Source organism: Stegodyphus dumicola, chromosome 8 (assembly GCF_044657685.1).
Source record: "Stegodyphus dumicola isolate Sdum_Otavi_A_Nest chromosome 8, ASM4465768v1".
NCBI classification, from domain to species: Eukaryota; Metazoa; Arthropoda; class Arachnida; order Araneae; family Eresidae; genus Stegodyphus; species Stegodyphus dumicola.
In genome coordinates this window covers 125,574,926-125,599,628 of record NC_140775.1, presented here as the reverse complement: position 1 = coordinate 125,599,628, position 24,703 = coordinate 125,574,926, and the positions used below count along the sequence as shown (strand labels likewise).

General features: G+C 32.1%; 1 protein-coding gene across 2 annotated transcripts in view; it reads left to right on the top strand.

Annotated features, from left to right (window-relative positions):
- LOC118185171 (multidrug resistance-associated protein 1-like) overlaps nucleotides 1-24,703 on the top strand; it is a 306,818-nt gene that overhangs the window by 86,483 nt on the left and 195,632 nt on the right. Inside the window, exon 1 of one of the 2 annotated variants that reach the window (XM_085822379.1) lies at nucleotides 21,603-21,789. The exons of the other annotated variant lie outside the window; for it this stretch is intronic. The gene's annotated coding sequence lies outside the window, so the exon portion shown is untranslated. Of the gene's footprint in view, nucleotides 1-21,602; nucleotides 21,790-24,703 lie in introns of those variants that run through there. 2 annotated transcript variants of the gene reach the window in all.

Sequence of the window (24,703 nt, the reverse complement as noted above, 5' to 3'; positions counted from 1 at the left end):
TTTATTGATAATTTAAAAAAAAATAAACCTCTAGAATTTAGACACTTTCTTACAGCCAACAGATTTGTGTAATAAAAATAATTTTATATATTTTTTCATGCTAATCCATCTTCTTTTAAGCCTACACTGGCATTCTGCATACATAAAATATGCATTCGCACTTACGTCATCAATTTGTTATACATTTTTTTTTTTACTTAATAAAAGCAATGAAACAACACTACTCATCTATACTTTTCTCTAACAAAATGTAAAGAAAAACAAATTCTTGAATCCATATCACTGAAATCAAGGTATGCATCATATATTCAAATTTTCGGAATTAGCGCAAAATGTCAGAAGGGACTTAACTCTCTTCTGGAAAAATTCCAGCTACCCAGCTGGCTTCGATGCTTACAAAATGCACCTGGTTCAAAGAAGGATTTTAACGCCGCCCGTTGAACGTCTTGGTTTATTATTTTTGTGCTATATTTGGTAAGTCCTGGTTATATTTTTAGCTTTTGTTTCGCCGGCTTTCATATTTAAATTCAGGCATTTCAGATACTGTTTGAGCTTTGGAAAGGGCTTTTATTGACGCTTCTTTGTTGTAACAAGAATATCGGATTATTGTCGTGAATTTAGTTTGTGTTAAACGCAATCTAATACTATGTATTCTACCTAAGTCGCACTTTTTAGTCGTATATTTTAAAACGTAAAATTACAATGTGGTTTAACTTCAAGGCTAGTATTTTAACATCTCCCTCCCTACCTTCCTTGATCTTAAAAAGGTATTCTGAAAGAAATTATTAAAAATCTTTTTTTTCAGTCTTAATTACCAATGATCTAAACGATGCTGAAGGTGCTGTGCTCTGAGGTTTGTAATGAAACTGAGAGTTCAAGTTCTGAAAGGGAGAATACCTCGAAGGTGATAGTAAAGAAGATTCTCAGACCATTAGCTAGATTACTATACAGGGTGTTTCTAAATGAATATTGGGGTTTAAATGCTTTATAGTTTTTATTACATAAAACTTAAAATTATAATTAATACCTGAAATGAAAGAGCAACTCAAAACAGTTCTGTTTGTTGGTATGCGCATGCGCGTACAATAGTAGCCAAAATGGCGACTAGTGATTAGAAACCATTTTGTGTTCTGCAGTTTACAGAGACCGAATCTGTAGTTACTGTGTAACTTGCGTTTCGGATTAAGTTCAGATGTGATCCCCCAAGGGATGGTAACATCCGTAGATGGTGCCATCAGTTTGAAAATACTGGCTGCCTTTGCAAAAGGAAGAGTACGGGACGACCAAGGGTTATTGAAGAGAGTGTTGAATTCATAAAGGATAGTGTGAGTTAGTTCATAAAAGATCGTGTGTATGTGCCTTCACTACGAGCTGACCTACCCGACTTAAGAAACAGGATTGAGGCAGCTGTTACAACAATTATACCACAAACACTAATCAGCGTTTGGGAAGAACTGGGCTATCGACTTGATGTGTGCCCGTATGACGAAAGGTGCTCACATTGAACACTTTTAAAGCTTGTAGGTATAACTGTTTGAGTTGCTCTTTCATTTCATGTATTAATTATAATTTTAAGTTTTACCTAATAAATACTACAAAGCGCTAAAACCCCGATATTCATTTAGAAAACACCCCGTATTTAAGTAAATAAAAATATTTATTCTTTTTCAGTACATAATTTTTTTAATTTTTTTATTTCTAGTTTTACTGTTTTAAAATTCTAGAACAACTGTTTTTTTTTTCAGTATTTTTTTCGGATTTTATAATTTTAAAACAATAAAGCGGTTTAAATTCGAAACAATGCGTTAATAATAATAGCAAATAATAATATAATAACAAAAAATATTCGATATTTCATTTTTAACAAACTTTGGCGCAACAGATACTACGGAATTTGGAAACTGTTGTTTATTTGGTTTTAAAATATTTTCTGTATAGATATTTAGGTATTGGCAATCAGTCTCATATAAATTATTCTGGGAGTTAAAATATTTTGAGGACTGCCTACTAGGCTGAAAGCTCGATGAACCAACACAATATATAAAAATTTTAATTTTTTTCAGTTTTAGCATAGTTTCACGATTTCTTACTGAAATTCGAAAAAGCTGCCTGAAATTTTCAAAATTTATGACCAATATTTTTCAATTCCTCGTAGTGCTTTCGAGAGGAGCTGTAATTAAGAATAATAATTTTAAAATTAAATCTAGTTAGCTCGTTAGCATTCAATAAAATCTTACATTACCATAGACAGGAACTGTAAATCGCTATGAACAGGTTAATTATATTGGCATTTTCGTGGTTTTCCATACGTATCTTTATTACATCCAGCGACATTTTTGAAAACCGAAGTTCTGTCGGCATTTGGGACCAGCGGGAGGGTTTTTAGCCGAAACATTTGCGTTGAACGCTGTGTTCCGAGACCCAACTTTTGACATTTTGTGACGCTGGTGAAAATGTTTCGCTGCTCATACTCTGCCTAGCATAAGAGAAAGGACAGAATATATTTCTGGGTAGTATTTGCGTAAGCCATCTATTTAATCAAATTTGTTGGAACGTAGATTGCCGAAAATGCTTCTTTTTACGCTGAGTAGAGGGAGCTAACAGATGAGATAGCAGTGTGACGTAAATACGAACCAGTTTTTCTTAGAAAGTTTTCCAGAACGGCATCCCTGTTCTCAGCTGATAGCCTGATAATACGCTTTGCCATAATCAAGCAATCCAGTCCAACAGCGAGTATAAAGAAGTATTCATATATCTCTTGAATTCTAATAAAAAGGGAATTTTATTGACGTGGTAGATTCTAGTTTTGTTGATTACAAGTTTGTTCTGATCAATTGTCTGAAATGGATTTTAAGCTAAGCAATTTGTGTGAAAAGAAAGTGATCATATATAGGTTTCGACAGGTAGCTTAAATCATTTCGAATTAAATATCTGCGCAGATTGTTTAGATCTAACACAATTCTGAATTCCTAGTTCTAGCACAATCCTGAGTTAACGGATCCTGAATTTCTAACAAGTTAGAAAGCCGATTTAGTATTCTTCATTCGTTTTTCCGAAGCAGAAGAATTTTTTAATTACCTTAAATTTCCTTAACATTTAGGAACAGGATAAAAAATAGTTTCGGGAAATTAACATAAAGTTCATTTTCCTGTCAATGCCGACCAACGGTTTGAATGTCGCATGATCTGTCTCTCTTCTTTTTTTAACTTGCTTGAAGAAACCTTATGCTTCTATTATTAAATAATCAAAGACCTGTGTGTTATGCTACTCGCATTGTGGAAAAACGGCAGTACTTAGAGCCACCAAATTTTGAACACACACATACCCATCCACCCGAAAATAAGCACCTCGAAGCCCGAATATTAAATTTCGAGTTTTTATTATTATTTATTTCATTCCATATTACTGTGTTAATTTAAGGAATTTTTAATTAACAAACTCAAAATTTTCAAAAACGTGTACTGCTGCTCTTTGAAATAAAGCATTTTCATCATCCATGCGCCGTTGTGCAGCCATTCGGTAAAATGTTAGGTATTTATCGTTCTTATTTAATCAACAAGCTCAGCTGTATGAAAGCAATGTATTGCCGTTGCTAGAATAGTGTGTTGCCATTCGCAAAAAGTAAAATATATAACTTTCAAATTCATTCTGTATTGAAATATATAACTTTCAAATTCATTCTGTATTGAAATATACAGTGGCTCCCAAAAGTATTCTTACACTTACGATTTTCATTGAAATGGGGCTCTATTCTTTAATTAAAAGTAAACTTTCTGAATGAGATTTTAATACTAAGATCTATAATCTATTCATAACAAAATTATATGAAATATTTTTTAAATATAGCGAAACGTTATTTTTAAGAAATTAATAATCAAAAAATGACAAACATTTTATCTCACAAAAGTCTTCGTACACTTCAAAACAATCTTGACATATTAGTAAATATTTTCATTTTTCTTTAAATTAATATTTAGTAGGATATCTTTTAACATCCACAACAGCTTTTAAGCATCTGGGAATAGATTTTACTAGCTTTTTTTGTAATTTCTGTATCAATGTTCATCCATTCTTCCATCATAACTGTTTTAAGTTAGCTTTTCGTTTTGATGTCGTGTTTTCGTATTCTAACCTCCAGTTCTTTCCAGATGTGTTCTACGGGGTTTAAATCTGGCGACTGAGGTGGTGTTTTAAAAACCTGTGGATAATTATAGAGACACCACAGGTGAACGTTGAGAGCCGTATGCTTAGGATCGTTATCATGTTTAAAAATAAAGTTGTTTCCAATACTCAAATTTTGGACTGATAATTTTAAATTGTCTCTTAAAATATTTAAATAAAGAGAATGATTCATTATGCCGTGAATAAATACCAAATTACCTAGTCCTGATGCTGCCATGCACCCCCCCTACAGAAGAACACCTCCACCGCCATGCTTAACTCTTCCAACTAAGTTCTTAGAATGAAGTTCCTAATTTTTTCTTCTCCATACAATTATTCGACCAGACCATCGGAACCAAAAATGTTAGATTTGCTTTCGTTAGAAAATAGGACATTATTCCAGTACGTTTCGGGTGTATTTATCATTGATTTTGCGAATGAAAGCTTAACCTTTCTGTTTTTCTCAATAACAAAAAAATTTTTAAGGGCAGAACGTCCATAGTAGAAAACTTTGCATTAAATTCTGCAGAAACTTTTACAGCACTCAAACGTGGGTTTTTCACAAATTTCCTAATAATAAATCTCTCGTCACTTTTAGTTAACTTTCTCAGTCGACCTTTTCTTACCTTGTTTTTAATCCGATTTTCTTCTTTAAAGCGTTTTATCACATGCTGCACTGTAGAATGAGATAAATTAACTAATTTAGCGATATTTCGAATTGATTTACCACTATTATGGTGAAAAATTATTAATTTTCGAATGCTGTTTGTAATTTCTTTACGACTGCGACCCATTTTTCAATTATAAATAGAATATTATGAAGTAAACAATAAAAAAGTAAAGCAAACGATTTTTTAAATGCAAAAATTAAAAAAAAAAAAAAAAAACAGCGGCAAACGATAATTCTAATTTTTATTTTATCAAAAAATATTTCAGTGTACGAAGACTTTTGTGAGATAAAATGTTTGTCATTTTTTTATTATTAATTTCTCAATAAAGTTTCGCTATATTTTAAAAATATTTCATGTAATTTTGTTGCGAATAGATTACAGATCTTATTATTAAAATCTCATTCAGAAAGTTTACTTTTAATTAATGGATAGAACCCTATTTCAATGATAAGTGTACGAACACTTTTGGGAACCACTGTATAACTTTCAAATTGATTTTATCTTTTACTTATTAACAAATTAAGCAATAAACGCAGTTCTTAATAATATTTTTAGTCCAAAGGGGAAGTTTGCCCAGAAGGACTATTAATTTCGTTTTGGCATTTTTCGTTGGGTCACTATAAAAAATATAAAATTCACTTTTCAAATTGTTGCCACCAAATATTATCGCCCTGTATTATATTTAAAGAAATTAAATAATGAAAAATCTGCGTAAATGTATGTATATTTCTCACACTTTGATAAAACAACGGTACCTTGAGCCTTCAAATTTTCAATAACCCATCGTTTCCACCCGAATTTGGGCATCTAGAAGCCCGAATTTGGAATTTGTTATACACTCACTTCCAAAAGTTAAGCACGAAGATGTAAAATGCAAAAAAATCAACAAATATTACTTTGATTGACACAAAATTCGGCAGGAAAGTAGCATATATATTTATGCATAAAACAAAATCAATAATTATACACAGAAATGAAAACAATATTAAATTTTTTTAAGTTATCAGGGAGACTTAAACAGAATTATGTATAAAGTGAAAATAAACAGCATTAAAAAAAAAAAAAAAAAAAAAAAAAAAAAAAAAAAGACATGATAGGGTATGTGATCCTCCCCTCATCTGTATACAAAGTTTACACCTTGTGACCATTCTTTCAATTAGGTGGTCAACCACCGCAGAATTAAGCAATCGCCATTCTTCTTGTAGAGCAGTTTCCAGCTCAATAAGAGTGGCTGGAGGTAGGAAACGTAAAGATACAGCACGGCCGAGAGCATTCCAAAAATTTTCAATGGGATTAAAGTCGGGCGAATATGCTGGCCACGCCATACGCGCAATCCCTTTAGTCTCCAGGTAGTCATCGACGATGTCAGCTCTATGGGGACGTGCGTTATCGTCCATTAAGACAAAAAAGGGCCAACTGCTGCAGCGTACAATCTCACAATGAGTTCTAGGACTTCATCTCGATACCGGACAGTCGTCAAAGAACCATGTTTAAAGATGTGTAGGTCGGTGCGGTATCCTAATGAAATCCCTGCGCACACCATTCCGCCTCGGAATGCGCAATGTTCGGTGATGTTTTGGGACTGATCGCGTGTTCGCTGTTCACGCCATATCCTTATACGCTTGTCATCTGGCTCCAGAGCAAATCTTGACTCATCAGTAAACATGACATTGCCCCAGTCAGACATTCCAATTGACATGTTCCCGGCACCACTGTAGTCGTGCCCCTCTTGATTGGACGGATAGAGGAACACAAACTCGAGGTACCCGGGCGTGCAGTCCACTCATATGTAATCTTGGGCGTACAGTAGCTGCAGATATCGCCTTACCAATGGAAGCTGTAACCATAGATGTCACACGTGTGGAGGTCGCTCTGCGATTCCGCTTGGCTACAATAGCAATATTTTGATCTTCCGCGGGGGTTATAACCCTTGGGCGACCGGCTACGGGCCTTCGGACAACTGTCTGTGTGGTTTGGAATTGTTTCCATAAACGTGAAATTACAGAATGACGAACGCCGGCGAAAAGAGCAACATCTGTGATCGACTGTCCTTCTTCAATGCGCCCCACAGCACGCCAGCGCTCAGAATCTTCCATTCCATTCCATCTTCTGGAAGTCATAGAAACACGTATGTCTTGAAAACAAATTGTACGAAAGTTTTAAACACCTTCTGTCAGCACTTATAATCAACTTCTGTAACCCTTCATAAAGCTGGTTTCTTATAAGACTGCCTTTTTTTCATATTTCTTGACATGAAAACGCGATTGGCTGTTACCTAACATATTTACATACTTCCATCTACCTCTGCAGCGAATTGCATCCTCTTCAATTCTGATTTGCTTCCGGAAATTAGCATTTTCCTCTCCGTGCTTAACGTTTGGAAGTGAGTGTATTATATATTTCATATTTTGTAAAACTTAACGAATTTTTGATTAAGAAACTCAAACGATTTAAAAGCGAGCAATGGCAACACTCTTTGGGGAAAAAAAAATAACCTTTCATCTCCAGCGCGCGAGACTGTATATGAGAAGCTCTAAAGATATGCTCATTTTAAAATTATTTTGCGATATTGCTAGTAAACTGAATTTTATGGTTTAACTGCGAAAAACATGATATTTAATAAATAAAGGTAACATACAAAACGTTAAAAAAGATGCTTCTTTGGGCGTAATGTAAAATCTGAAAATTTCAGGTTTTCATTTATTTGTTTAAACTTTTAAATCTGATTGATTTAAATAAAAATGAATTTTTTTGTCTTGCTAACTAGACTCCTACTAATATTTCGTAAGAAAATTCTTCCGTATTCATTGTGTTTGCTCCTTCCAGTCTATTCCATGTCTTAGAATAATAACGCTTTAAGCTCCTTTCTTTATTTTTCCTGTGGTTCTCTGATAAAGATTCGCCGTGCTTCATTACAAAGATAAAAGGTAAAAGGGAATTTTATACGATATAATATGAATTCGATCTATTCATAGTTCCGATTGTGTTCTACTAATCGAAAGTGCTTTGAAGTTTTTAATTACTTCTTGTGAGTTTTTATTTAAGTCTTTTCACTAAGGTTTCATAATTTCACTTACGAATTAAATTCTTTGTATTAAGTGCTCTTAGTTTATATGTAAAATTTTGATTTGAATTTTTCACTACAGTATTTTATTATTTCACTTACGTTTTCAATTATTTGAACAGAGTTCTCTTTATTCAAGATTTTAATTTTAATTTTGTTTTTCCCTTGCTTTGGGGAGGGGCTAGAATTTTCGGGTGAACTATTATAATTAAAATACATTGAAATGGTTCATCGGTTAATTCTGTATACAGAAAAGCAAGCATTTTTGTGGAAGAGGGATTTCAATTGATTTCAGTGTTCCTTCTGACGAATTGACGTGGCATTGAGATTGATTGAATTCTTCTTCTATTGTGTTCTTTTTTTCTTTAAATTTCATTGATGTTTTTTTAATTGGAGTATTGCTTGTTTGAAGAGTTTTGGTTTTAACATTTTTAAAATTCTTTATTGCATTTATAGGATTATTTGAAATTTATTACTTATGAATTTCAATTTTTTGTCTTTGTGAAAAATTCTTTTAAATTTCTTACTTTATATATATAATTTTGTTGCGGTCGATTTCAACCAAAAAGGGAGGTGCACTACTACATGTTATAGCAATCCTACATATAAAATTTCAACTTTCTGAGGCTACTCATTATTGAATTATGCGAGATACATACATACGTACGTACAGTCACGAAAAAGTATCTTCTGAATCCATTTTATAATCCGTTTTGGGAAAATGAGTCCTATATTCTGTCCTTACATACAGATATCACGCAAAAACATCGTTAAATTGCATTCGATAGCGGTTAAAATGAATATTTTGGTTGAAATATGATACCTGAAATTTTTCGTGATTACAATACTTCATTTACTTCGTACAAGAAAGTAAAAATACAAAAGATACCAAAAGTTATATAAATTTAATTCAAAAGATATGAAAGAGAAAGAAATAAGCTGATCTCATATTCATATTCGTTCAATAATTAAACAAAAAGTGCTTTTTAGTGTGCAGAAAATTAAAATACTTTAGAACGTTATTCGTTTTTCTAGGCGTTTTCGGAATGTAATTAAAAGTAGTTATGTGAAAGGAATTGTACAATGAGCTGCAGTGTTCACTACGGCTTCATGTATAATTTTTTATTGCATTTAAAGTAAAGGACCTTTGAAACCGGAATTATTGAATTAATTAGTGTAATTAAAATGGCAATACTTTTGGTTTATTATTAAAACCGTTAAATATTTTTATAAAATTATACTAGCTCAGTAAAATTATACTAACTGGACTTAATAAAATCATTAGTATTATTTTCTTTTCTAATAATTGTTTTATGTGGCTAGTAATGCATAGCCCTGATAATCTTGACTAAAATAACGATGCTAAGTAGGTCTTCGCAGTTTTATTGGTTTATGTATGTAAATTTCAGTTTGAGAAATATGATGTTCATTTAGTTACATATTAATTATTCGAGCTATTACGTTTCTTCGACTTCTGGACTGCGAATTTTTCTGTATGTATAGTGTAAATCTGAAACTGTGAAAGTTTCGCAATTGTTAGTACCTATCCTCGAACTGCCTTGTGAATTTCTGCATTTACTTCCTTGTACGAAGTAAAGGAAGTATTGTAATCACGAAAAATTCCGGATATCGTATTTCAAAGAAAATATCCATTTTGATCGCTATCGAATGCAATTTAACGACTTTTTTGCATGAAATCTGTACGTAAGGACATAATAAAGGACTCTTTTTCCCCAAACGGAATTATAAAACTAATTTAAAGTAGATTCAGAAGATATTTTTTAGTGGCGTCTGTACGCAGGCGTACGTACGTACGTATGTATGTATGTATCTCGCATAATTCAAAAACGAATAGCCTCAGAACGTTTAAATTTTGTATGTGGGGCTGCTATAACATGTAGATGTGCACCTCCTTTTCTATCTGCAATCGGCCGCACCGAAAAAAAAAAAGTACTTATTTATTTGTATATTTATGTATATATATCCGCTCTGTTTCTCGGCTCATTGAGCTGAGTTTCTTTATTCTTATATGTGCATTTTTTGCTTTAAGAATGATTGAATTATGCTGTTCTTATCTTCCCGTTAAAGTTTTTATGCCTCTAGTTGACCTGCACATTACAGCTGTAAAATTATCAATAATTTAAAAGTAGTTTGAGTGCGGCTAAACCTTTTGTTGTCAATCTAGAGAAGCTAAGCTTCGCAACAATAAAGTAACGTCGTCTTTTATTATTGCGAATTAAATTATGCTTAATCCAGTCTGGAATTATCATTTAAGTTATTAAATTATCGCGTATTTACTCAGCATAGCGTCCACAACAAATTGAGTTAGTTTCTGCGCGTTCAGTGTCTTTTTGCCGAGTGAGACCAAAAGTAAACTTTGAGTTTTGTGCACTGAAAAATCTGTCTTCGTGCCCTCTGCCGAGTTGCTTATTTTTGCGTAGAAACTGTAATTTTAATTGTAAAAATTGTTTAAAAATTTTTGTAACTGTATCTGGTGTTTTATGTTTTTCTATATCTTTAAATTTTTAATAAAGATATTTTATGTTTTAACTATTTTTGCTTTGCTGCGAAGTGAGAACTCGATTAATTGAATGAGGAAGTGTTTGAAGTAAGGAAGTAAGTGTTTGATGTTAGCAGAAAATGCTGTCGCCAGTCGTGTTTTAGAGAGAGGAGAATGTTTACGAGTAGCGCATGTATTTAGGTAAGCAGCGGTGAATCGTCTGTGAAAAACTGTTTATCTTTTAACTTGTTTAAATTTTTATACATCGTTTTAGTTTTATCATAGTATTTGAATAGAACATGTGGCAACGATTAGATAATTCTTCAGATTTTTTTTTTTTTTTTCCATTTTGAGTTATCAAATGAATGAGATGTAACGCTATTAAGTGAACGGCTATGGTAAATAAATATACTGAATTTTAAAAAGCGCATTTATTCTATTGTGGTTTATGCGCTATCGACGAAGTAGATTTAATTCAATAAAGTTTAAATGAAATGCTGAAAAATGCGTATAATTTAATATTCCGTACAAGAAGTCTTTCCCCCCCCCGATCTTGCATTCAAAATTACTACCCTGCAAACAGTTATCAATTTTAGCAATTTATTTTATTTATTATTTATTTTTTCGCTCACAGCTCATAAACAACCTACCGCATTTTCATTTTTAAAATTCAAGTGATGTTAGGGTCAACGACTCTTGAAACTGTGACTTGCATACTCAGTATGAGCGTAATCGATTGATGTACTAACATCTGCGTGCTATGCAAATAAATATTTTACTTTAAGCATACCAAATTCCTTTGTAGCTAGTTTTCTTACGCCAGGAAGTGTTTTTAAAAGACGGTATATAAAGAATATCTTTAGATTTTATAAGCAAGAAATAAAACATCTTAATGGAGGATTTTTTTACATTGAAAAATTCTGATATATACACTGTACTCACCAAGGTTCTTAGCCGAGCTTTAGTTTCGCAACCATTGGTCGTAGACATATACACCATTATTAGTTACAAAAGTGTTTTAAATAGCATACATGTTCATGTTTAGTAATTTTTAAATTATATATATATATCCATATATCAGTTTTATAAAAACCTAAATCTCACTTTTAATACGGTTCCCATCCGCATACTTATATTTAAGAAAATCTTATGTTCGTAATAAAAATATAAAGTAGAAAGTGTGGCTCCCGTATGACAAAAATCGACAGAAATAATTAATTATAAAATTTTCGATATGCGAGCTCATTTTCGACTCGCTTTGAAAGGTCGTCATTTAATAAATAAAATTAAAATAATTCGAATTAATTTTTTTTTCTTCTCCCATTTATTAAGATTCTTTTGTGATTCACTAGTGTGAAACATTATTTAATTTATAATTTTTTACTATCGACATGTCGAAAGAATTTTCAAATAGTCATTTATACATTTTCAAGCATTAAAAATACGTGATTAATACTCTTATGAACTTTTATTATTTTAGAATCATAATCTAATAAGCATACAAAAATATTCATTAAACTAGGAGTTTTTTCTCTTTGATTAATGCGAATAATTTTACTAATTGGTTATACGCCAATACTGAAGCCTGCTAGTATTTTATAGAACACAAATTCCGTAAGATTCTGTGAATAAGATCTTTTTTTTTTTTCCCGAAGGGAGAGGGGGGGAAATGGTACATTGTAATTATCTGCGCTCCCATCCAAAGTCGTCAACATATAGGCAATATTGTGAATTGAAGAAGAGCATATATTTGTCTGTCGTACGATTACGAGTACCACTGGTAAATAATAATAATTAAAAAAAAAAAAAAAACTAATGGAAAGAAAATAATTCTATATTGCCGCAATGTACAATTTTACAGCCGTTGTGTACTGTTAAGCGAAATCACGCTTATTGAGTATAAAGCGCAAATCCGTTGTAAGTATGCGCATGTGTGGTTTAATTAGAGTCGCGTGGTTTCCCGCCTTTTTTAAATACGCCAAAAACACAATAGTTCTATCATATTGATGAAGTCGAGGATGACCAGGGAGTTCAAGGAAATTATACTCAAGGAGGTTAGAATAGAAGGAGGGAGGGTTCGCAGTTTCCTCCACTATCGGGGAATGAAACTCCACCGAACAAGCAGCGTCCATGTTTGTAACTTCAAAACGTTGCATTACGGCATGTTTACGTACATGTTTCTAAGCTGTTCCGTGCATGTAATTTCCAGTAAAAATATGTTAAATTTATAATGAAATCCTTCGCTATTGTTAAACTTTTGTTTTAAAGTAATAAAGAAGATATCCATAATTTACTATGAACAGAAAATTATTAAGAAATAGTTCGAAATCGAAATGCATGTGTATAACTTTAAATCCCTTAAAAATGATGTTTCTGCATATTTCAAGGATTTGTTTACGTTTTATTAGCAACCTGTTGGGTGTACTTTTCCAAGTTTTCCTTTAAGAAGTGATATTTCTGATTTATTCACAATATTATCATAATTTATTAAAGAATTATTTCATATACATAGTTTAAGAGATAGAAAAGAAAGTTATTTTATTTTAGTATGCTTAAATGCTTCAGATTTAAACTGCAATACACTAAAACAGAAATTCACATATTTAAGCAATAATTATCTAATAAATAGTCACAGGTTGCATTTTTTTAAATGAAAGTTTTAAATACATTCTTGTCAGAGCCAACAACAAGAAAATAAATATTAATAAAATAAAACAGACTGATGTGAATTTAATGATATCAGTTTATCCGTGTTTCATATTTATGAATCTCATAGAAATTGCTTTTAATTAAGCTGAATTACAGAAAATATACCTATACCTATATTTTGGATACATATTTCCACATGTTCAGTTGTGTAAATATTTTACTTACTTTTATCGCTATACTGCCCACAAATTTTTAAATTTATGCAAAAAATTTTAACAACAGAAAGATTAGTTTATCTTGATCAAATGCACAAATTATATTCTTAACAGTTCAAAAAACTTAAAAATGAATAATAATTAATACATAAAGAAAAGTATTACTTTATTTAACACCTTTACAATTCATAAAAATAGTAACAATTGATTTCTTTCTTTCCATGAAAATTATAAAATGAATTACCTGAAACGTTCAAAGTATACAATTTAAATCCTAGCATATATCATTTTATGTTAAGGAACGAAGATACCAGCTATAGGAGAAACATTAAAATGTATTTAACACATTTGGATTATAATGAAGTCTTTTTTTTTCCAAATCTGGAATGAAAACAACATGACATTGTGATATTTTTTAACATATTTATCAAATTACATAAAGAAAGGAAATGAATACTTACGCGTGAGAAGTAATCCCAGAAATCTTTTTCAAAAAATCTATCTGCGACACAAGCTGACATGCTTCAAAAAGAAAAGAAAAAAAATGTTGCAATTACAGATTTCCTTGCACAAATCACAGCAATAACAGTAACATGGCCGCCAAGCTTCACCGCGTGAGTTGAACATTCCCTCCTTCTATTCTAACCTCCTTGATTATACTGATATCAACACTTCTCACGACAGTCTGAATAGAAATGTGTAGAACACTTAAATGAATCTTTTTATAAACTGATATTTCATTTATAGTTACGTGTACAAATGCAAACATTTTGCTTTTCAATTTGTAGACATTGTGTGTAAGATAAAATATATGAAAGCAAATTTCTAATTATAATTGGCAACAGCCCCTTTTATTATTCATTTTAATTTGGATATTTAACCTTCCTGCCCTAAAAACATTAATTGTTTATAACATATCAATCTAAAGTGCGTTATTTCCAAATTAATTCGTCGAACTTACATAGCACTGCAATGCAGATACCTTTAAGTCTATCAGTTACTAAGATTTCAATTAAACCGAAAACCTTTTTAACTCTTTCCCAGGCTTTCTTCTGAATGCGTGGTTAACTTTTATGCTTGCTTGCTTCAAACTAACGCATCACTGCTATGTTCTCTATATCGTCTATTATCTATATCGTCTGATGATGTTCTAAGCTTCCAAAAATGTGGGATGCATGTTGCGCCCATAATGATGTGAATCAGAATATGCTTCTCAAGAATTGCTTTATTCAGTAACAAAAATCTTGTTTTATCTACGGCGTTGCTTGTTTGAAAATTTCATCCGTCTAACATCTACGCAATAAACCTCTCCAATCTGTTACGTATATACAGTGTCTCACAAAAGTGATGGGACACTTGTGCTTTACAAAAGGAAACTGTAATAAAATAAATTAAAAAAACATGTAAAAATTTTTTGTGGGTGTGTTTCATACTTAAATTTAGTAATAATTATTACATAACATACATTTTCTCAAATTATTAAAATATTAATTTAATAAAAATACAATTGTTTAGAGCGGAGCAAAAAATGGCTCACATAAGTGATGGGACACCATTAAATACTACTACGTACTACAATAAAATATTTTTGTGGGTTTTTATTTTTACTCAAAAGCAATTGGCAATAATTTATAAAATCGTCTTCAGTATTTCTCTCCAGTTTGTTTTGGAATTTTTGCGTTTTTTAGCTCTGTGCAGCCATGAATGCTAAACGAAAAGAAACTTTGCCTGAAATTCGAAAATTGGTTATTAAATTGCATATTGAACGTGGAAAATCTATTAGAGAAACTTCTGAAACAGTTAACTTGAGTCATTCATTCAACAGTTTACAATATCATTAAACGATATAAAAAGAATCATATGATTCAGGATAAAAGAAGACCTGGCCGACCATCAAAGCTATCCAATGGAATAAAGCGAATTATCGTTCGAAGTATTAAAATAAATCCAAGAATGAGTGCTCCTAAAGTTGCTGCTGATTTACAAGCATTACATGGAGTAATTGTTAAACCTGAGATTATTAGAAGAGTAATTCGATCTGCTGGATATCACGGTAGAGCAGCCAGGAAAAAATTCTTCGTAAGTGAAAAGAATAGAAAACTCAGACTGGCTTTCGCAAAATAACATAAATAAGAATTCTGATTACTGGAATGAAGTTATATTTGCTGATGAGAGTAAATTTAATATATTTGGTTCTGACGGGAGAATCTTGGTGTGGAGAAAACCCAGGGAAGAATTTCGAAATCAGAACTTGGTGCCACAGTAAAACATGGTGGAGGAGGAGTTATGGTATGGGGGTGTATGTCGTCCACTGGAGTTGGTACTCTTGTTTTTATTGACAGTATAATGGATCAGTACAAGTATATTGACATTTTAAATCAAAATTTGAAATCTTCAGCGCGAAAATTGAACCTTCATAACGATTTTATATTCTACCAGAACAATGACCCCACGCACACTGCTTTGAACGTTAGACTCTGGCTGCTGTATAACTGTCCTGAAATAATAAAAACACCACCCTAATCTCTAGACTTAAATCCCATACAGAATATTTGGCAAGAATTGGAATCAAGAATTCGCAAACACACCATTTCTTCAAAACAACAATTAAAATCGGTGCTTCAAGAAGAATGGGATAAAATCACTCTAGAAATCACAAAAAAATTAGTCGAATCCATCCCAAGAAGATTAAATCATGTTTTAAAAGTAAAAGGAAATCTAACAAAATATTAAAACCTTTTAAAAAGTAAAATTTTTGGATAAATATTTAATGGAAAAGTAAGTGTCCCATCACTTATGTGAGCCATGTTTTGCTCCGTTCTGAAACAATTGTATTTTTATTAAATTAATATTTTAATATTTTGAGAAAATGTATGTTATGTAATAATTGTTACTAAATTTAAGTATGAAACACACCCACAAAAAATTTTTATATGTTTTTTTTAATTAATTTTAGTACAGTTTCATTTTGTAAAGCACAAGTGTCCCATCACTTTTGTGAGACACTGTATGTAAGATATAATAAAATACTATGGCTATGTTAAGAAATAATTGGCTACCTCAAAATTAACTATTCTAAATTTTTTGTTCTCTCCTAAGTTTATCCTTTATCCCAAATTTGAGATCTTTCCAAAATTACATAACACTGTTTAAAAATGCTAACTAAAACTAAAATTAATCAATAGGAGTTTAGCTTTACAATTGCACCTACGTAGTATAAATAGTCTTTTGCGAGCAATTACGTTTTCCTGACTTCTGCCGTGCAAACAACTGTGCGCCACTATACTTACCTGCCTGAAATGACGTCGTATCTTTTTTCCTGTTGCATAAAAATTTATTATATTCCACGATATTGAAAAGTAATTTGCTTGCCCGTTAAAATATTACATATATACGAGTACATAAAAGATAAAGACGTGTAAATCAAGATACTAACTTTAGTTTGCAGTAGCCTCATAAGCCTCCATTTTAATTTGTTATTTCCCCTTTCCATCTTAAAAAATAGTAAATGCTTATAATAAATATCTCTAAATTGCGTCATTTTCAAGATTATTTAACAACATTTAACACATGTAATATAATATGTGCTGTGGCTTTTTGTCAGACAAGGTGCTCTCATTATTCGTTTCCCAACAAACACTTTGTCCACGAAATTGCATTTGTAGTTGTTCTGCGTAATGCGATTAGTTAATTAGTCTTCATAATCCATCCGATTGAAGAAATCGGAGGGGAGGAATATGTACTCTTTAATCATATGTGATTTAATGAGGTATGAAAGATGCACTAGAAGATAAATCTTACTGCCATTTATTCGTATGGGTAACTAATTGCTTGGCCAAATACATCTACTCTCGATTCTCAAATTTTAATTGATGTTCCATTAAAAAAAACCCTAAATTTTCGCAATTTAATTTTGTTGCTTTAAGAATATATAAAAAGTATTGCTGCATTCTACGGTTCGTGGTTGGTGGGTTCGTGGATTTGGAGTAATTGAAGATAACATGTGATGAAGAATCAAAACACAATTTATTCGCCAGTATTACACAGAGAGAGTTCCAAAGACGCGTTTACAGTCGTCGAAAAACTACGATAAACACCCTGAAACAATCGGCAACGCAGCCTTCAGATGACAGCTGTGGAGACAGTTTCACGGCAAAGCATTAAAATACAGCTTCTTACTCTGTTCGATAGCTCTTAAGCTAATCTCTGAACTTAAAACACACTACTGAATTAAACATACTCTTCTGTTCGCGTACAGGCAAGGATATATAGCTTTTACCTACCTTTGAGAACATTCTTGAGGAAAACGGCTTAGAATGCGTTCTAGAATGTTTTCATTCCATCTATGGCATATCGCCAATTTTGTTGCCAAATGGGCAATTCTGCGCCAAACCTGGCAACCCTGCCATTTTCTGGCAATTCTAACTCCCGCTTTGCGGGGAAGCTATCTCACCGAAGCTGCACATTTCGCTACAATATTGTTCAAAGAATGAACATGTAATACTTCGAGTTCTTTAGAAAGGTTTGATTTCTTTTGATGGTTTTGAATTGAGGATTCATTTCATGTTTTGCTAACAGTGTGTGCTAAAATTTTTTCGTTGCTATGAAGTAAGTAATTTATTCATTAGTTGGTGCAACTAGAAATGTTTTATATTATCGTCACATAGAAATGCTAATAATTAATGCTATTTTGAAATTTGAGTATGCAGCGCTGTTTTTAAAGAAGTGATATGATATCAAGATAAAAATATATTTTATATGACATTCTAACAATTCTGGTTTCATATAATGAATATAAAAATGTTAATTTTTTCTACAGTTGAGTAGTTACTGTAAAATTGAATATTGGTAATACAATTTGAAAGGGAAGTATATATATGATCTTAAAATTCACTTAGTTCGAAAACAAGTTATTGTAATACTTTCATATATATATGTATGTAAAAATATATTATATATATATATATATATATATATGTATGTATGTGTGTGCTGAAAAAAATAGAAAAAGACGTAGTAAATGTTGATGACTTAGATATTTGATAGCTTAGAACGTAGATTCATACTGAAGAGAAAAAAATTCTGATCTCATAGAATGCTAAAATGTTAAATCTTTAATAACTATTAAACTTGGCAGCTGTCTAAGATTAAATCTTCATTTTTATTTCAACTGACATTTGTGGCCACAACTTACTTGGCACACTAATTTTGCCTGTACAAAAGCATTTACATTTTTTAATAATATTGCGATAGGAAAAAAAGCACCACACCAGTGTATGAACAGCAAGAGAGCTAGAAGCAAAGTTCTGATGCTATTTTCTTAAATTTTATCTTCTTAAATTTTTAACGTTTTCATATGTATTTTAAGATGAATGTAAGGTATGTAATTGTAAATAAGATCCTTTTTAGTTGAGTTACATGTGTAAGATTTTCCTTCCTCCTTACCACGTGCCTCCGTGGTATAGTTGGAAGCACATTCGGCCGGCAATTAGGAGGTCTAGAATTCGAATCTCGGCGAAAACATTGCATATTTTTCAGATTTTCTGCTTCGACAAACATGCTGATTCTCCAGTAGCACCTGAATTAAAAGGGTATAGATTATAATTAGTCCCCGTCAGGATTTGGTGATTAGGTCCTCTTCTTCCCCGACGCGCTTAGTGGGGAAGAATATGAGGTATTGTCTCCTTCCTTAAGGCTTGCCTTCCTGGTGTAATTGGAAGCACATCGGGCTGGCAATCGAGACGTCTGGATTCGAATCCCGGGGTGGCTGTTTTACATTTTTTCAGGCGCCTTGCTTCGACAAATCGAATGACTGTACAACCATAAAAGTGGCATTTACTAAAGTATTCATTGCTTTCCTTGCCCCCTTTGAAAAATGTTGTCAGCTCTCTGTTCTGGTAAAATGCTGTTTTTGCTTCTTCACATACGCAAATTCTTCCCCTTCAAAAATAAATAAATTAATAAAGGGGACACATTTAGGTCTTTAATAATTAAATCTGTTCTTTATTAATCAACTGCAAAGTTTCCACGTAATGTTGATTTATGATAGTATATTATCACAGAAAGATATCGACAGCTATGCCATTTGAAATATCATTTATCTTAAAGCGTAAAAGTCTTTTTGTAGGACTATAAGTGATTGCCATTTTTGGCGCCTTTTGCATCGAAATGGCTAGACTGTCTTTAAAAAACTTCGATTTGTAGGATGACAAGTCTACTAGTGGCCGAATGACTAATACTTCTGAACGTTGGTAGTGTGATCTGGGTTCAAATGCTGCCGAACCTCTGGCTGCGTGAGAGTTTTCGTAGTTTCCCCTCCCCACATGTAATGCGAATGCGAGCCATTTCCCTTAGAAGGTCTTCTATGAAGGCCCCCCTCCTCATAGACAGACAGCCCTTGCATAGTTTGCCGTAATCATAAACAATCTAGTCTTGCGGGATGAGATATTTGCAAAGAAGACATGAGAAACTGAATAGAAATTTCCTTTTTCGCGCAGCACTGTTGGCTAAGATAAATCATTTGAGAGGGAAAAGGAATGTTTCCTAGTAAATTCTTTAAAATTATCAACAGTTTGTACTGTAGTGAGTCTAAAGTCAAGTGCTTGTAGGTACTCTTGCTAAATTTAAAAATTATTAATTTTTTTGTAATTTAAAATTTATATTTGGATTGTGATCATAACGCAAGCAGAGTTTTATTCTTTAATTTTGAATCGATTTTACTTCCTGACTTTATTGAGAGATCTTTGCATAATCATGAAATTATGTATGCATAAAAGGTAGGATTATTTAACACCTCTTTGTTTTCTCTTAATTCGTGTTAACTCAGTTTTATTTAGTTTGCTATAAAATTCTTTCCATCTAAAATAGATGTTGTCGCCAATGGATATAGTATATAAGGTCTTTGATTTATCATTGATGCTATAAAAATGCCTTTTTGATATAGTATATGCTTGAAAAGTCATTTGATAAGACTTTTTTAACAGCATTTTACAACTATTATTTTATTCCCGATTGTCCCGAATTGTGCAATAGTTTCAGATTTTAATGTAGTGTCCTGCTTTAGGATACGATCTGGAATTTGCAAATATTCTACTATTTTGTAAATTCTGGAATTTTGTCGACATAAAAGTGTTTTCTTTTCAGTCACGTTGATTATTCATTGGTAGGAGAGTCAGGTTAGAAATATATCCGACAACCAAATAATCGTGCATTTTAAGGAAACTGTGTGGCTTACAGACAGAATGGCGTGTGAAAATCTTTGAGGGTTTTCTACTGCTGCTGTATTTTGTTAACTGGGAGTGCAGTCTGAGTATACAATTCTTATACTAGATTTTAAACGGATGACTTTGAAAAATATTTTGAAACAGAAAAACGTAAAGGGAAGGTTAACATTTGCAATGAATTATTTTGAAGGAGAGTTATCAAAAAGCTGGAAAATTGAGGGTTCGAGTATAAAACTAAGATTACGGATAATGAGAGAGGGTATTGGGATATCGGTACTGTTAATGTAGTGTCCTGCTTTAGGATCGGTACTGTTAATGTAGTGTCCTGCTTTAGGTTTCGCAGCCGAATATGAGACGATGGATCTTGTATATGATTTTATAAAATGGCACGCATGCAAGATTCAGAAAAATTATATTGCAGGTAATAAGTGCACGGTACATAAAAAAGTACGATCAAAAAGGAAACGGTGCCTAAAAATCAAAATTGTTACACAAAGTGCGTGATCGAAGTTCAAGATAAGCAATGCTCTCAGAAGGAATAAAAAAAAAAAAAAAAAAAAGAGTAAAGCCCTTTTTTTTTGTACTTTAACAATTTATGCAGAAATGTAGAATAGAAATAAAAACTAAATAAAGCATAAAATAGATTAGTTTATTTCAGAACCACGCCTGTGGTGGATTGCGTGAGGCCTTTACCTCAGTTGGAAACTAAGGAGAGAAAGTTATAATATAATAAATTAAATATTAACGTGAAAATGCTAATAAAGTATTTGGGGAAAATTATTTCGCTTACGCGTTAGTTTGGCAAAATGCTGATTTTTTACTTCCCTTTTTGCAAGACAAATATCGTTCTAAACATTGGTATTTATTCTTTTTGGCAGTGGCATTACTTTGTAATGGAAAACAGTATCACGAAGATTATCCTTTCTGCATTAGTAAAAATTCTCTCTCCGGTAAATAATTATAAGATGAATTTAGAAAACTTCAAATCGATAGCAGGATATGCCCTTGAATACGAGATTTCCATCTGCTTCAGATGACACGCAAGGACAAGGGCAAATAGTAATCCCTGTGTGAGCAAATACCTGCCCATTATGCAACTGTAAAAAGGTTAAAAAAAAAAAAAAAAAAAAAAAAAAAAGAAACAACTTACGTTGTTAACGGAAGTTCCAAACGGCCTTGAAGATTCCCTTCGCAATTATTAACGGTTTGCCGGTTCACTGTAAGATAGAAGAACGTCCTGCCAGCAATGTTTTTTTCTCAACGGTGAGAGAGAATTCACAGAAAAACAGCACTGAAAGTGAAAAAGGTAATTTAGTGCTTATTTTTTAGCATATTTGCATGATAACTGCATAAATCTCGAATAATTTCGTTCATGTACTAATAATGCAAATATTTAAAAATTTAAAATATAAATATGTATGTGTAGGGATGGCGAAATCATTAATGGTTTTAAACATATACTACATGGAATATAGTGCCTAAATTAAATCACAGTAATTATGGTTTCTATGATAATTTCTATGTTTTAATTACTTTAATGCTTAGCATTTATATACATAAATTTTTATTGGTAGATTTTACGAGATTTTATATTTTATAGAAGATTTTTCATCGAATATTTTATCTGTATGTATTCTTAAAGGAAAGTGATTTAGAATCATTCATGTATCGGTAATGTTTGTTTACCAGCGGTATATTACTTCATGACAGGCATGTGGCGCCCTCTTTTATCAAATAATATCCGCAGTATTTGTGACGGAAAATATTTTCTGAAGCTAGAAAGAAATGCTAATTAAATTGCTTTTAATACTGAATGGTATAGCTGTTCTTGTTTAGTGTGGGGGGGATTCCCTAGCAGTAAACGAAATTTCTGCTAAATGTGATCATGGAAATAAAGAAATACTCATCCGATCTATTTCTTGTATTTCAATTATACGGGTTTATTTAATTGAATACAATTGCTAAATCTGTTATTGCATTTTTTACTGCTGAAACATGTCATGAAAAATAATAACAGCTGATATTATTTCAGTTTCGTTCATCTTACATAAATTTAAAGAAAAGTAATCTATAAAATTGTAATATGCCAGTTTGAACTTTAGCAAAATTCGACTGGTAAAACTTGTAGACAGGGCTGTGGAGTCGGTAGGGAAAATGACCGACTCCGACTCGACTCCCTCATAATATACGCATATACACATGGGTTACAGCTTATTATTTTTAATATAAAAGAAGTAATAGATGCTACAAAAAATGATGACATACCAAATTATATATATTAATTGGCATTTATTATGAAGTGGAAAAACTGGCATTAGTTATTTGTAAGAAACAGTATAGCTTCGGCAAGACCTTTGTTGGAGAGCCATAGATCCGATTTCATAAACTTCAGGGCTGAGAAGAGTCTTTCCACTCTAACTTGAGTAGGAGGAAGAGCTGTTACTGTTAGGGCTACTGCTTTTAACTTTTCAGGATAGATTTTTTTATAAGTTCTTGCAAGCACAATCATATTTCTCTATTTCTTCAAAGGCCACGTAGAAAATCTTGCTTGTATTTTTTCATTTTTATATCTAAAGGCTCCTGGTTCTTTATTTTCATTCGCTGTGCCTTAGCCTTTTCAATATTATCCAAAAATATTTCTCAAAATCTAATTCATACCTGGAAGAGATGTACCAGTGCTCCAATGTACCAATGTTTTCTTTAATAATAATGAGAAATAAATAAATGAATAATTAAAAAATAAACCGATGAATTCTCTTTGTAGCCTTCCTTTTAGCCGTAGATGGTTAGTATGCGAGGACGATACTAACCACATTAATCGGTTATACCTATAGTAAGGTTTCTAGTATTCTCCGTATTTGTACATGTGTAGAGATCATTGTATTTCTTGGAGGTGAAAAATTCAGCAGCTTTAATACCATAAATCTTTTACTTGCTAGCTAGATGTGCTAACCATTTTCATCAAAAGCTTACACATGGAAGATGAGCCATAATTTCTTATGCTTTTAAATGTATTATCATGGTGTTGTCTCAGATTACTGATTAACGTTTATTTGACTGTCTTTATATATTTGTAACACCACAAGCTGTGATTATTTGTAGCTCAAAGTCGTGCCCTTATGTTCAAAATTCTGTTTAAATAAAAATGTTGCTTTGTCCTTCTATCTTAGACATGCCTGTTAGTGTTATAGGACTGAAGTAGCAGTAACCAAGTGTGATCTTTTAAACTTATGGTCGGTACTTTCCCTCGCTATAGTAGATTTGTTATTCGAAAGTTATACCTGCAGCGTCTTTTCATTGCCTTTTTTACTTAAAAAAAAAAAGGGATTTTGGTTGCTGGTTTTCCTGGAAGAGATGTACCAGTGCTCCAATGTACCAATGTTTTCTTTAATAATAATGAGAAATAAATAAATGAATAATTAAAAAATAAACCGATGAATTCTCTTTGTAGCCTTCCTTTCAGCCGTAGATGGTTAGTATGCGAGGACGATACTAACCACATTAATCGGTTATACCTATAGTAAGGTTTCTAGTATTCTCCGTATTTGTACAAGTGTAGAGATCATTGTATTTCTTGGAAGTGAAAAATTCAGCAGCTTTAATACCATAAATCTTTTACTTGCTAGCTAGATGTGCTAACCATTTTCATCAAAAGCTTACACATGGAAGATGAGCCATAATTTCTTATGCTTTTAAATGTATTATCATGGTGTGGTAAATCTACTGGATATTTCTTCAAAAGTTCTAACTACTCTTAAGTTAAGCCGTCAGTTTTAAACTTTTATTGCTCGCGATGGGAAAATAAAATGCGATTCTTTTCATTTGAAATAGGTATTTTTTTTTTTTTTTCAATCCATGAAATTTTTCTCGCGTACAAAACGCATTTCCATACTACATATGTTTATTTGTAAAAGCTGGACAAATTAAGTTATTAAATTGAGCTGGGCTAACCCAAGAAATCCTACATTGTGACATGAAGCCATTTCAAACGAGTTCAAGAATCAAAATTCGGAAAAAACATATGCCAGCATGAATACCAAACACTTCTCTAGTTACCAAACACCTCTAAATTTGAAAAATCTTGAAAGAATTTAGAATTACAGAAATTTTCTTTTTACTTTTTATACATCCGTCCCCTCCAACATCAGTTTAGGCAATTGCAGGTGGGCGAATGTTAAATGGAAATAAAGTTGTGTACTTAGGAGAGCAACCTTCTTGTG